This window comes from Lepidochelys kempii, chromosome 27 (assembly GCF_965140265.1).
Source record: "Lepidochelys kempii isolate rLepKem1 chromosome 27, rLepKem1.hap2, whole genome shotgun sequence".
Taxonomy (NCBI): domain Eukaryota; kingdom Metazoa; phylum Chordata; order Testudines; family Cheloniidae; genus Lepidochelys; species Lepidochelys kempii.
In genome coordinates, this window is record NC_133282.1 from 2,998,900 (window position 1) to 3,014,486 (window position 15,587).

The 15,587-nt window shown below is 47.1% G+C and overlaps 1 long non-coding RNA gene across 2 annotated transcripts; it reads left to right on the forward strand.

The window, feature by feature from the left end:
* Nucleotides 1-210: 210 nt before the first annotated feature.
* On the forward strand, nucleotides 211-15,342 carry LOC140904051 (uncharacterized). 2 transcript variants are annotated; one of them, XR_012156424.1, is made up of 4 exons: nucleotides 211-351; nucleotides 11,321-11,394; nucleotides 13,130-13,293; nucleotides 15,262-15,342. It is a non-coding gene; the product is annotated as an uncharacterized lncRNA (long non-coding RNA). The 2 variants fall into 2 exon arrangements; XR_012156425.1 differs by lacking the exons at nucleotides 211-351; nucleotides 11,321-11,394 and adding an exon at nucleotides 12,647-12,710.
* Nucleotides 15,343-15,587: the final 245 nt, after the last annotated feature.

Below are 15,587 nucleotides of genomic sequence, written 5' to 3' on the forward strand. Positions count from 1 at the left end.
CTCTGCACCCAATATCCACCCGAAGTGCCCGGAATCTGGCCCTCCCCCCAGGCCAGGGGTGACTCTGAATTGTCCCTGGAGAAACTGAGCTCCCTCCGTGTTCATTCAGTTGCCTCCCCCCCAGCCCAGCATTCGCACTCGCCTTCCTGTCCTCGGCTAGGAGCGAGACGCCTGGTCTGCGGAAACTCCTGGGCAGCGCGATTAGCCGCCGCCGCAGCCGCAGGGCACAGCGCATAGAAACCTGCGGGCTTCCGCTCATCGCGGAGCATCGCCGGTCTCGGTGGGGGAGTGCAGGGTCCTCCGGCTTTCACCCCTGAGCCTCCACCCGGAGAAATTCGTCAGCTGCCGCAGGTAACTCCCGGACGTACTGACCCTCTCTTCCAGCTTTTAGTGGTGGGGGTGTTGAAAGCTGCCACCTGAGACCTGTCCGTGTCTTGCCCCGCTCAGTGGGGTTGGGAGCACAGTCGTGTCTCCGGGAGTGGGGACCCGGACAGGGGTAAGGGCCGGGGGCCCAGGCTTGGGCCACAGCCGGGACCCCGGGCGCGGGACCGGGAGCGGAGCCCCTTGTGAAACCTGGGGGTGGGCGCCTATCCTTCCCGCGGAAGGGGGCCTTCGAGTGTGTGCGTTCAGGGGCGCAGGTTCATTTCACCCCTTCTCCGCTGGCACCCACCGCCTATGAGCTCCTTTCCCTGCCAAGTTTTGATCTTCGCGACTCTGAGTTTAGTCTATTTCGGAACATTTTCCTTCAACCCGAATCACTGTTTCAGCTAAAAGATTCTTAAGAGAGGAATTTTGTTCTGAAAGGACTTGACAATTGAACAAATCAACAAAGTACGAATTTCCCTCATGCTGAGTTATTTGTAAATTTCTGAAGTGGGGCTCAGCCACCTCTCCGGGTAGCATTAGTCCAGTTCTCAGTAATAATCATTAACTCGAATAACGTCCTCCTTATTCCAGCGCTTTGGGATTGGAATGGATTCTGTCATTCCAACATTGCTGGAAAGCTGACCTGCATGTATTATTTTACTAATGAAATACATTTATGCTGTTATTTTTTTAAGTAAAGGCATTTATTATTTCTTAATTTGGATGAAAGTTTGGAACATTGTTGAGGCTTAGGATTCCTAGCGCACTTTAGAGCTCTCTTTAGTAGCAACTGGTGAGCCAGATTTCTTAAACAATTTATTAGCAGAATGCAAATGTTTTATCAGATACTGGAGGGACAGGAACAATCTTAGACTGACAAGGACCTAGAAAGACAGAGAGGAAATAGACAGACAGGGGAAGAGACAGAAAGCAGGCAGAGACACAAGACAGTGTCATCCACAAATTGGATAAACAAATAATGCTAGATTGGGGATATCCTTTTAAAGCTGCTAACTATTTTATCTTATGTGAATTTTCCCAGCAAAGACCTTCCTACATCCTTTAAAAAGATGTTACATTTGATCTGAATGTAGAGGGGTTATTGGTTTGATAAAGGCTCCAGCTGATACCAGGGACCCATCATGCTATGTCTATCTATCAATTGCCAAACACACCCATCTTTCGCTTTATCCCTCTCTTTTTCACCATTCTTTTTCCTAATTTTTGGAAACAAGTTTGACAACTGATAGGCCCCTGTATTATTATTAATAAATCCCACATTTTTTCTGCAATATAATTAGAATTTTTTGAAGTTAAAGATTTGCTAAAGCAATCCATATCCCTTATCCACAATAAATAAAGCAGCCCAGATTGTTACTTTGTTCTGATCTAAAAGTGCCCCTGGTCTAGATAGACAGATAGATGCTGTCATATTTACAGGGTAGCCACAGTCCCGTCAACCTCCTTGCATCCCATCAGGTGTTTGATCTCTTGCCCTTACTTGTCTGGGTGTGGGAATCTCACAATTCTCCCACACTTAACCTGGGATCTGGGTACAACCCCGTCTGTGTCAAACCCTTCTTACTGAGCAGGTCCACCTGGCTGTCACAAGTGCATCCTCTTAAATCCAGCTACCATATTCAGCAGCAGAAACAAAACTTTGGAGAAAATTTAGGAACACACACATCCAGTCTCTTCTAATCTCACTGAGCTACTGGAACCCAATGGGTCCAGCTCACAGTCCTGTAGGAAGCCATGGGGCCCATGCTAACTTCAGTCTAGCAGGTGCAGATAATGCTGGTAGTGAACATGTGGCATCATGGGCTCGCTGCCCCAGTACCAGCCTGCCAGGGATGTACTCCAGTGGCTGGCTAATGACAGGGGTCCATGCTGCTGCAACTTCTTTGTTGTTGTTACCCATGTTAGCTAGATTGAAGCTGGCATGTTATGCCTAACTGTGCCACAATCACACCTTTCTGGATCTGTAGCCATAACCTCAGCTTGCCCTGCATGTTGGTCTCCCATTTCTCAGGGAAGTTGGGTCTTTGGTCCCAATCATCCCGATGCAACTATGGTGCCAAGTCTTGCCTTTTCTTTAGGCCTTGTCTGTATGGGGAAATAGGGAGCAGATCAATGATTCTGGAATTCAGTAACATTTATTCTGTAACAGTATCCACCCAGAGAGCTGGCTTGTTCTGCCCTGTCCCATTTCCCAGGGTAGACAATGAGAATGGCAGTGGGTCAGTTGGACCATCTAGAACAGTGGTTCTCAACTAGGGTTACGTGTACCCCTGGGGGTACTCGGAAGTCTTCCAAGGGGTACAAAAGCTCAACTAGATATTTGCCTAGTTTTACAACAGGCTGCGTAAAAAACACTAGTGAAGTCAGTACAAACTAAAATTTCATACAGTGATTTGTTTAGACTGCTCTGTGTACTATACACTGAAATATAAGTACAATATTTATATTCAAATTTATTTATTTTATAATTGTATGGTAAAAATGAGAAAGTAAGCCATTTTTTCAGAAATAGTGTGCTGTGACACTTTTGAATTTTTATGTCTGATTTTATAAGTTTTTAAGAGGTGAAACTTGAGGGGTACACAAGACAAATCAGACTCTTAAAATGGGTAAGGTAGTCTGGAAAGATTGTGAGCCACACTTTTTGGCATCGTGTCCCCTTTTTAATTTTCAAGAAACCCTCACGCCCCCCACCTCTCCTTTACCATCATCCAACCCCCCTTTTAACAAATTCAATTTGTAATTTAAAATTAAAAATAAGCACAAATAGTTTTTCTTGGCACAAAAATTTAATAAAAATGAAATTTAAGATAAGAAATAGCATAAACAAAACAAATTTAATGTGAAGGATGATGCTGCATTTTCTTCATGAGTTGGGAAATCCTAGGTTTGAAAGATGAAAGTGTGCAACGCAAATTGTTTTTGACATCCAGTTGATTCCTTTGTTTTGTTTTTATTATGACTAAACTTGAAAAGCTTTTTTCACAGAGGTACATGGACGAAAACGAAAGAATAATATGTAGTGCTTCTTCTCCAACTTTTCGGGTAAATTGGGAAATATTTTATCCCAAATTGTTCCAGGCTTAAGTTTTCAAAATTATCTTTTGCACTTGAATCGTATCTCATTTTGAGTGCTTGTTCTTGCAATACTTCTGGCAATGAATCGACATCAACACTGAATGGATTATGTGCTAATTTATGAACAGGGTTGCCAGAAAAGTTGTCTGGAAAATAGCAGATGAATTCGTCAGCAAGGCAGTCCAGATGAAACACAACTTTGTTCTTTGCATTCTCTTTACAAAGTTCTTGGAAACCTTCATTTTCAGCGAGTGATGAAAATGTTGGAAAAGACAAAAAATTAGGCATCTGGGCTTGTGTTCGATGTTTCCAAAGCTTGATTTTTTCCGCAAACACTTTGATGGCACCGTGGTGCACTATAATGTTTTCAGTGTTGTTTCCTTACAACTTCAAATTGAGATTGTTCAAAGATTCAGAAATGTCCATGACGTATGCCAGTGAAAGTTGAAACGTGTGGTCTGTAAATGCATGCTATAACTCTCTTCTTTTTTCTGTTGCTTGAGGAAAATTTCCACTTCATCTTTCAGTTCGAATAATCTCGAAAGCATGTTCCCTTTGGAAAGCCATCATACCTCTGTGTGAAACAAAATAATTTTATGATCCACTCCCAAATCTGCACAAAGAGCTGCAAAAAGTCTCGTATTTAAAACACTGTTCTTCACAAAATTGACAACTTTGATGGCCAAATTCAACGAGTCATGTAAGTCATCTGGAAGGGTTTTAGCAGCCAATGCTTATCTGTGTATGACACAGTGAGTCATGGTTATGGCTGGATTTTTTTTCTTTCACCAAGGTCACAAATGCAGAGCAAGAGCCAAGCATCACTGGAGTACTGGCTGTGCATACACCAACCAGTTTTTCACATGAAAGGCCATTCTCTTAAAAAAAAAAAAAAAAAAGTCAGAAAACGTTTTCATAACATCCGAAGCCTTTGATGTGGTCATCAATTCCTTCGAAAAAAGCAGTTATTCTTTCACAGTTCCATCGTTAATGAATCAAACGTAGACAAACAAATGACAGCATTGTACTACATCAGTGGTATCGTCGCACTGAATTGCGAAAAAAGGAGAAGCTTTCACTGCCTCCACAACTTGAAGTTTTAGATCTTTCGCCATGTCATCGATGCGATGTTTCGTGGAATTGTCAGAAAACGAAATTTCCGATATATTTTTCTTGCTTTCAGCACCAAGCACAATATCCGCTTCTTTCAATAAGCAAGGCTTCACAAGAGTTTCTCCTATTATGTGCGCTTTCTTAGCTTTAGCGATGAGCAATGACAGTTCATAAGATGCTTCTACCACTTTGGCCGACGCTTAATGAAAAGCTCCAGTAGTGTCCAGCTTCATGCATTTTAAATGTTGAAGTTTAGCAGCAAAAAGCTCTTTTGGTTTCTCTTTCAAGGCGTTGTGGCTCTTTGCCAAGTGTCACTCAAGACGACTAGGTCTCAAGGCATCATTGCTGAGAACCGCGTGGCATACTATGCATTGAGGATGATCGATCCCATTTTTTTCCATGATGGTGAAACCATACTTAATGTAGTCTTCATCATACTTCCTTTTCTTAATCGTGGCCATAATACATTATAAAAAAATCTATAAAAATAATTTTCCTGATTCATGAATAATAACGGATGCAAGTTAATTTGAGTTGTCGCAAACATTTATTTACTACTACTACTATTACGTAGGGACGCGTGCTGCCCTATATATACCCCACCACCAGTCCGGCAAGTAGCCGATCTTGCATTGTGAGTGGTGGAGATAACCACTCCCATGATAGAACACTCTCGAAGTCTCGAGAGTCTTGAATACTCTCACAAGTGAGCTAGGAAGTTTTTAAAAGTTCCCTTGCTTTCTACATCGTTCTTCGGCTTCCTCACCAACTGAAATGGCACTCCGACACGTCAAAAGGCAAAAAAATAAAAAATATTCCCATTTTGTGGTATGAAATTTGAAAACATTGCAGTTATATAGTTTTATTTATAGTTGTATTTTTATTATTGTACTTTATGTTATACCTTTATTCTTGTCTACTTATATTCATAATCAGAAACGAGAAGATTGTTAATACTTTATTGTAGTTAAATAATATAGACCTGTAATTGGACAATTTTATGAATACTTATTATTATGTATACATAATAATTATAATTTTGTCTGTTGGTCTATTATCTCCTTGACCCTTGACTACCCCCTCCCGGGACCCTACCCCCTATCCAACCCCCCTGCTCCTTGTCCCCTGACTGCCCTGACCCCAATCAACATCCCCGCCCCCTGACAGGCCCCCCGAGACTCCCGCACCTATCCAAACCCCCTGTTCCCTGTCTCCTGACCGCCCCCACAAAACCTCTGCCCCATCCAACCACTCCCTGTCCCCTGACTGCCCCCTGGACACTGTTCCTGGTTCGCTGTGCACGCACACACAGATCCTAAACCCCCCCGTGCACAGCGAAACACCACATGCACAAAAAATGAAATACTCTATTGGAGTCAGGCCGAAATATCATTTACGGGCGACTTTTGACACTGTTACCCTGCCATCTGTCAACACAGCCAGATTCTACTAGCTGGCAAGGGGAGAAAAGGGAAAGGAGGGCAATGAATCATACCCCTCCCTGCCAGCATTTCAAACGTGGAACGTTGATCATGTTGGGAAGGTCGGACCCACACATCTCCATTTTCCCTCATTTTTTTGCCCCAGATGCGTGGGCATGATTGGAGCTATGCACAAACTTCAGGTATCCTGATCTGACTGATCTCCTGTTTGCCCTTTTGTCGAGTCACGCTGCTAAGCGCATTGAAATAGTAGCCGTATAATAAAAGTATTAATTTTAAATAAACCAATCTGGTAAAAATCAATCCCAAAATGTCACTGTCTAGAGGTCTAAAGCGTAAAAGAACAGTGACTTCATTTAAATCTGGAAGACTGGATGAGACTACAGAAACGGTTACACCGAAGTCACATAGTGTAATGCTTATGGCACCTTAGAGACTAACCAATTTATTTGAGCATGAGCTTTCGTGAGCTACAGCTCACTTCATCGGATGCATACCGTGGAAACTGCAGCAGACATTATATACACACAGAGATCATGAAACAATACCTCCTCCCACCCCACTGTCCTGCTGGTAATAGCTTATCTAAAGTGATCATCAAGTTAGGCCATTTCCAGCACAAATCCAGGTTCTCACCCTCCACCCCCACCCCCCACAAACTCACTCTCCTGTTGGTAATAGCCCATCTAAAGTGACAACTCTCATTACCAACAGGAGAGTGAGTTTGTGGGGGTGGGGGTGGAGGGTGAGAACCTGGATTTGTGCTGGAAATGGCCTAACTTGATGATCACTTTAGATAAGCTATAACCAGCAGGACAGTGGGGTGGGAGGAGGTATTGTTTCATGATCTCTGTGTGTATATAATGTCTGCTGCAGTTTCCACGGTATGCATCCGATGAAGTGAGCTGTAGCTCACGAAAGCTCATGCTCAAATAAATTGGTTAGTCTCTAAGGTTCCACAAGTACTCCTTTTCTTTTTGCGAATACAGACTAACACGGCTGTTACTCTGAAAGTGTAATGCTTGTTAAACTTCGTGAAATATTCACATATCATGAGGACAACGGAGTGGTTTGTGTCTATTGTCGAGACGCCAGAGCTTCAGGAGAATTTTCAACAGGAAGAATGTGGAATGATGTATGGAAGTTGGATTTCTTAAAGCGAAATCTGTCAAATCCCTATGTTCAAAATACAAAGACTTTCTTGCTGAAGAGATTGTTATAGTCAGTCAGTACAACGATTTCAAGTTTGCAGTAGCCAAAAGAATCAAAAGCCAACTGGTTTTAAGTTTCCCGGATATGGTGATATTTGCTCACCCGAACGAAGAGTTTCAGGATCTTGCAAAGTTGATGGATATTGGAGGAACATTCCTAGCATCAAGTGCAGACTGTGAGCGTGGCTTTAGCTTAATGAACACTCTAAAAAACACTACGGAATCGTTTACAAGTAGATCATTTGAACATGCAGATGTATATTAAGAGTTACCAGCTGGATGGAGGACTGATAGATCTGGACAGAGTTTATATTGAATGTGCAAATGAAAAAGATCGCAGGGAAAAACAGTAAGGTTAGTTTAGCAGTCTTTGACATTTCAACCAATAAGAAAATTTAAAATGCATTTGTAATTACATATCTTATTCTTGGCTGATAATCATTTATTGATATTTTTTAGGAAAATTTTAAATTTAAAACACAAACTCTTGTTTTGCTTTTTTAACTTATGATGTCTCTATCTGAAAACCCATATAAATGGACATAATGGCATACTTATTAAATTCTTTATCATATGTTTATCAAAGTCTTTTCGGACATGTGTATAGAATGAAAGGTGAAAGTGGACACCAATGGGCAGAAGCCTATGGACTGATAATGATCATGATTAATATGTGCTTGATATATGCTCGTGATTGTCTATAAAAAAGATCATAAAGGGTAATGCTTAAAACTAACTTCTGCTTCATGAAGAATGGTTAAATTTCCTTTTTCTAAGTATTTAAAATGACATTTATAAAATAACATGGTGTAAAACTATTATTATTACAAATTGCAAATTAAAACTTTTTAAATGTATAAGCATTTTACTCGCTTGAGTGCATTTGCCTCATGGTGCACAAATTTGAACTCTGCTTCAAAAATTTGCACAGAAGAAATTTTTTGCACACACGGCCTGTCAAAAATTAGAGGGAACGTTGTCCCCAGGACCTCCTGCCCCTTATCCAACCCCCACCCCCCTTACCAGGCCACTCAGAGTGGCAGGACTGGCTTACTGGAAAGCCTGGGAGGTGGGCGGGCACAAGCCGCGCTGCCCGCATGGTGGCATGGCTGCGAGGGGCATGGGGGCGGGGGGGACAGCAGAGGAGGAGCTGGGGGCTAGCCTCCCCAGCAGGGAGCTCAAGGGCCAGGCAGCCTCACGTTCCCCCTTGGAATTTCTTCTTGCCCCCCAGTTTAGGAACCAATGATCTAGAAGAATGCCTGTGATGGCTGTTCCATTGCTTGGCATCTGGAACAATTTAATCTAAATGGGTTAAATCACTCCTCTTATGACTGCATCTGTCTCTGAGAAAGGTGTTCAAACTGACCATTCCCTCCAGCAGGCTCAGCACCTGTCACAGAAACCCAATACATAAACCATGTTTTGGGGTACAGATCAACACTCTCACCATGGAGCACCTTCCCAGCCATCACAGATTGAAGATATGTATTGAGTGTCAGACAGATAGATACAAATTGGGGATGCACAGAGAAATAGATACATATTGCAGATGTGTGGGTGGATATGTATTGGGATGGACGGCGAGAAGTTTATTGGGGATAGAGGGATAGATGCACGTTGGGGATGGCTATGGGATTTGGGTAGATGTATGTGTATTGGATGGATAGATGTTTATGAGGGTGGATAGATAGACATGTATTTGTAGTTAATGTATGTTTTTGCAAAAAGAAAAGGAGTACTTATGGCACCTTAGAGACTAACCAATTTATTTGAGCATAAGCTTTCGTGAGCTACAGCTCACTTCATCGGATGCATACTGTGGAAAGTGTAGAAGATCTTTTTATATACACACACAGCATGAAAAAGTACCTCCTCCCACCCCACTCTCCTGCTGGTAATAGCTTATCTAAAGTGACCACTCTCCTTACAACGTGTATGATAATCAAGGTGGGCCATTTCCAGCACAAATCCAGGGTTTAACAAGAATGTCTAAGGGAGGGCGGGGTAGGAAAAAACAAGGGGAAATAGGTTACCTTGCATAATGACTTAGCCACTCCCAGTCTCTATTCAAGCCTAAGTTAATTGTATCAAATTTGCAAATGAATTCCAATTCAACAATTTCTCGCTGGAGTCTGGATTTGAAGTTTTTTTGTTGTAATATCACAACTTTCATGTCTGTAATCGCGTGACCAGAGAGATTGAAGTGTTCTCCGACTGGTTTATGAATGTTATAATTCTTGACATCTGATTTGTGTCCATTTATTCTTTTACGTAGAGACTGTCCAGTTTGACCAATGTACGTGGCAGAGGGACATTGCTGGCACATGATGGCATATATCACATTGGTGGATGTGCAGGTGAACGAGCCTCTGATAGTGTGGCTGATGTTATTAAGCCCTGTGATGGTGTCCCCTGTATAGATATGTGGGCACAGTTGGCAACGGGCTTTGTTGCAAGGATAGGTTCCTGGGTTAGTGGTTCTGTTGTGTGGTATGTGGTTCCTGGTGAGTATTTGCTTCAGGTTGGGGGGCTGTCTGTAGGCAAGGAAGTGGGTTTGTGTGGGGGAGGGGTGGGGGGGTGAGAGAACCTGGATTTGTGCTGGAAATGGCCCAACTTGATTATCATACACATTGTAAGGAGAGTGATCACTTTAGATAAGCTATTGCTAGCAGGAGAGTGGGGTGGGAGGAGGTACTTTTTCATGCTTTGTGTGTATATAAAAAGATCTTCTACACTTTCCACAGTATGGATCCGATGAAGTGAGCTGTAGCTCAAATAAATTGGTTAGTCTCTAAGGTGCCACAAGTCCTCCTTTTCTTTTTGCGACTACAGACTAACATGGCTGTTACTCTGAAACCTGTATGTTTTTGGGCACCTCATTGCTGAGCAAAAAAAAAACAAAAAAAAACGCCCAGCAGTTTGGCAAACTGCCCTGCTTGTCCACCCCTAGAACTGACCCCGTAGATGTGTATTGGATGGATAGCTGTATATTGGGGTGGGTGGATGGTGTGGCAAGGCACCTCCTTCGCCTTGCTGGACCAAGCACTTCCCCCTCTGGTGATGGGTAAATCAGCCCCACCCTACTCCGAGGAGTGTTCATCCTCCCATTATCTGTGCTCCTTTGGCCCTACTGGGTGATCCTACACAAACAAAAGGGCAATAGTCCCATAAACATGAAAACAAAGGGATGATACCTTCCCCTGCCTCCTCACTGAGGTGGGTGTTGCCCTGTAGCCTGCCCCAGGATGTCAGTCCTTCCCCTAGAAGGCACTCAGGCTTGTCTGCTTCCCCTATGGGGAGGAGTGTAGCCTCCCATTCTGGAGAAGCTTACTTCCCTGCTGCCACTAGCCTGGTAACAGCTTGTCTCTCTCTCCCTTCCAGTTTTAAAAGTTCTCAGGCAGCCCTTAACTGGATCCAGGTGTTCCTAATTGACCTGAGGTAACCCCTTCTCAGCTTATAGGGAAGAGGGCCTTTAACATTCTAGGGCTAACATGCCTGCCTTCCCACACCCTCTTGCAGCTGTCCAGCTGACTTTGTCACAATGACTGGATAGATAGATATGGACTGGATGGATAGATATGTTTTGGATGTATAGTGGCTGTATATTAGAGAGGGTGAATAGGTAGATCGTATTTCATAGACTATCAGGGTTGGAAGGGACCTCAGGAGGTCATCTAGTCCAACCTCCTGCTCAAAGCAGGACCAATCCCCAATTTTTGCCCCAGATCCCAAGTGGCCCCCTCAAGGATTGAAAATTCTTTATTATTTTATTATTATTATTAATTCTTTACTCTTTATAAAGAGTATTTTAAATTCTCTTTATTAAAACTCCTAATTATTCACTATTATGGATTGGATTGTCAAATTGTCACCATCCTCTTTGAAGTGTGCACCCCAAAGCCAGATACAGGACTCATTGTTAGTCTGACTAAGGTCATATCCCAAGGGATCCCACCACTCTGCTCCTTCTTAATCGCTCTCACATGATATCGCACTAGGAGTCACTGGTCTGCTGGTTCTCATTGGGGCTCCTGAGTCCTTAGGGCCCAGAAATCGTCCCCAGCCCATATGTCTTATCTATATTCTCAGTACCTAGCTGGATGGCCTGGCGTCTGGTCCTCTTTCTAACCATCTCCAACCAATCCACCATTTGCACATGACAGGTGAGTTGCTTTCTCTGGGTCCCTGACTGGGCCAGCAGAGTCAGCCACTCAAAATTGCATGAGATTGGCTTCAAACCAAGAGTTTTAAAAGTAATCCATGTTGGCTTCTTTCTTTGCTTTCTGCTTTGTGACCCTTCAGGGGGGCCTGGGGGTTGTCTCCAGCCTTTGTGGGGAGGGAGCAGGGATCACATCTCCAGCTTTCTTGAGGGGCAGGGGTCTGGTTCCAGCCTCCTTGGGGAGTTAGGATGGGCATATATCACATCAACAACTTTCGGTGGGATGGGGGGGGAGTTTGAGTCCCCAGCTTTCGTGGGAGGTGGGGGTCATGTCCCCAGCCTTCTCTCTACAAACACAAAGATTAGAAAGTGCCTTTTTCCTCCATGGAGGCTGAGATTCCCCCCCACCCCACCCCCGTCTGAGGAGCTGAGGCTTTAAGGGAGTCAGCATAGCTGGTGAGTCTGGAGATCAAACCTCAGAGCTGCCATGTCATCTGGCTGAGCCAGGTGGCCCTCCATGGCACTGCCCAGGGTGCGGGGGGTGGGTGGGTGGGAAGGGAAGGACTGATGCAAAGCTCTGCCTAGTTACTGGGTAGTGGCACTAACATCATTTCTGTTATTTCTCTCTCCCATCCTCAGTTTGTCCAATTCCCTCTGTCTGCCTCCTATAGGCCTCCCCCTCAATCCTCTGCCCTGTCCCTCTCTGTTCCTCACACCCCAATCCCAGACCCATAACCCTCTGTTCCATACTCGGATTGCTTGTCCCATTCCTCTCATTCCAGCCCCACACAAAACTGCCCCATCCCCGCTCGCCCTGATTCCTGCCTCATCCCTCCTCCATCCCATACTCCCATCCCGATCCCCTGCCCTGTTCCCCTTTTCTTGCTCTATACCCTCCTGCCTCCTGCACTTTACCTCTCCATCCCATATTCAAACCTACACCTTTCTCTGCCCTGGTCCCATCCCCCCACTGGCCCTATGCCACTACCACCACCTGGTCTGTCACTCTTCCCCCCAGGGCAGGTGGCCCGAGTCTGTGAGGCCCTGCAAGAGAGTGGGGAGTTCGAGCGTCTGGCACGGTTCCTCTGGGCCCTGCCGCCTACCCTTGCCCACAGGTCCCACCAGGTCCCTCCATGGGTGCGGGCCTGCCCTGAGCTGGGGCCACTGGGCCCCCACACCGCAGCCCTGCTGGCACCCTATTGCAGCCAGGCCTCACCCCGTGGGGCCCCAGGGACCTTGGGGGGCCTGGACCAGTACCCATCATGCAGGAGACTATCCTTCTCCAACAGCAACATCCAGCACAGGGCCAGCAGCTTCAAGGTGAGCAGGGCATCGGGTGGTGGGGCAGGAGAGGAAGAGGGTCATGAGCAGCAGATTGACAGCTCCTTGGTGAGAGAATAGAGTGTAGGGTACAATCCCCCACCCCCAGGGAATAGACTGTGGGCGATGATTAAATAGACTGCTGGGGACAGCTCTGCCCCCCCTCCCCAAGAGGAATGCTCTGTAGGGCAATCCCACCTCCTCCTCAGGTGGGACAGACTGGAGGGGATGATTCTGTCTCCCACAGCCACCACCCAGTGAATAGACTGCAGTGGATTATGCTGCCCACCAGGATGGTGAATGCTCTATATGGGCCTGTGCATGGCTGGGAAGGCTCATCAGGATAGGGTATAAGGGTCTCCCTGCTGACCCCATCCCTGTGTTGATACCCATCCCACTGCCCTTCTCTCTGTCCCCAGGAGAAGACACGGAACCTGCTGCGGGAATGGTACCTGCAGGACCCCTACCCCAACCCCTCCTGCAAGCGCCATCTGGCCCATGCCACTGGCCTTACCCCCACCCAGGTGGGGAACTGGTTCAAGAACCGCCGACAGCGGGACCGTGCTGCCTCGGCCAAGAACAGGTGAGGGGCCTGAACATCCCCAGGATCCAAGATGGTGCCTGCCCCAGGCTGCAGCATACAGGCCAAGTGGGACTGGATAGGATAGGAGACATACATGAAATATTCAAGGGGTCCTGTGCTGCCTGGAGTGGGGCGGGGGCAATAAGGGGTCCTGTGCTGCAGAGAGTGGGGCGGGGTGCTTAGTAGAAGGCCCCTTGCTGCTGGGAGCGGGTGGGTCAGTAGTGTGAGCTGTGCTTCAAGGATCATGGTGGAGGCTCAGTATGGGGTGTTGTTCTTCAGGGATTGGGATAGGGTGTCAGTAGGGGGCACCAGGGTTCAGGGAGAGGGTCAGGGCCTGAATAGGGGGCGCAATGCTGTATGGAGTCGGGTGGCAGGGGTGCAGTAGAACAGGGGTTATCAACCTTTTTCTTTCTGAGGCCCCCCTCAACATGCTATAAAAACTCCAGGGTCCAGAGGGGGAGGGGAATCAGGGCTCCAGACCAAGAGTGGGCCGCTGGACATAGGCGTAGTTTGATTTCTATTGGGGGAGGGCAGGGGCTGGTGGGGCTTGGGCCAGCTCCGCACAGTGGGGTCCAGGAAGGCAGCGCCACCTCCACCCTCTGACTCACCATGTCAGGCCACCTAGCCTGTCTGGGTTGTGTGTGGTGGGGGTTCAGCTCCAAAAGTTTGAAAACTGTTCAGAGTACAGGGAGGGGGGAGCTCAGGGCTGTGGGTGGGGGGTGTAGCTCAGGGTGCAAGGAGGGGGGAGCTAGGGGCTGTGTGCATGCAGGGGGTAGTTCAGGGTGCAGGGAGGGGGTAGCTGGGGGCTGTGTGCGGGCGGGGGGGGTAACTCAGGGTGCAGGGAGGGGGTAGCTAGGGGCTGTGTGCCAGGAGGGCTCCCCTGCGGTCACTGCTCCCCAAGGGCTCTGCTGGCCACAGCGCAGGGTCCCCCTGCCTGGGCAGCTCTTACCAGATGTGTGAGCTGAGGAGCCGCTGCAACCCCAGGCACCAGCAGCAGCAGACAGGGGAATGCCGTGGCTGCCTGCTCTATGAAACTAGCCAGAGCAGCAGCTGCCCGCATTGCCCAGACTCTGGCTTCCTGCTTCCAACCTGGCCAGGGGGTGGGGGCCTCAGGGGCAGGGAGAGGAGGAAGTGGGGTGGGGAGCTGCCCCAGGGACTGTCCTGCTCTGGCACTGCAGTTGGGGGGGGGGGACCAGGGCTTGGAGTTTCAGCACCGTGGTGGGGGGTGCTGGGGCTCAGGGTTTCAGCCCCATGACGTAGAGTGCCAGGGCTTGGGATCTGGGTTTCAGCCACAGGGTCCCGTCCCGTCCCCCCCACGAAAGGGCGCATGGACCCCTGGTTGAGAACCGCTGCAGAAGGGGATGTAGTGCTGCAGGGAGCTGGATGGAGGTTCAGTAGGGGGCACAGTTCTGCTGGAAGTAGCTTTCAGGGCTGAAAGCCAAACTGAATCTCCCAGTAATGTGGTTTTATTATTTCCTCCAAATACAAGTGGGGCTTCAGGGTGCGCCTGCTCAGGTTCAGTCCCTGGGATCCCAGTGCAGCCCCCCTGCTTATTGGAGAAAATGTTGCCACCTTATTTCCCATGTCGTGAGGGCTGGTCCAGGAGCACCTCATGTCTGGCACATGGGATCAGGACACTTGGGTTCTATTCCTTCCTCTTCCAGAGACCTTATGCAATTCCCTACTTCTCTCAGTGCCTGTTTGTTGTCTGTGCAGTGCCCAGAACAATGGGGAACCCAGTCTAGGTTGGAGGTCTATGCAGCATCCAGCACAATGGGTCCCTGATCTTGGATAGGGTCTGGACAATATCTGGCACCAAAGAGGCCCTGATCTTGGACAGGGTCTCTTTGCATGACCATAGCATGGTACTAATAACTTGCAGAGAGGGTTTACACTGGGAGAGGGATTACTATAATTGAATGGGGCTTTTAATTCTCTAGTTGCATTATTAATTGCCCCCACACCCAGACTCCAGAAAGATTCATCATCCCAGCCTCCCAAGGCTGAGAGTCAAGACACTGTGGGCCTGAGTGACACCCCATCTCTGCAAGAGCACAGCAGTGCCCTCAGCAGGAAGAAGTATCCCACCTCAACCATCAGTGACAGCAAGAGCAGTCTATGAACAGCAGAGACCTGCACCTGGCCAGGGGTGGGTAGGAGTCATGGATTTCCCCATCCCCACCATCCCCCTTGGATGACATGGAAGGATGTGACCTGCAGGGGGATCCAGCCAGAAGCCACAGGACAAGGATTACTTGTGTAAGCAAAGGCTGAATGAACTCTCCTCTGACATC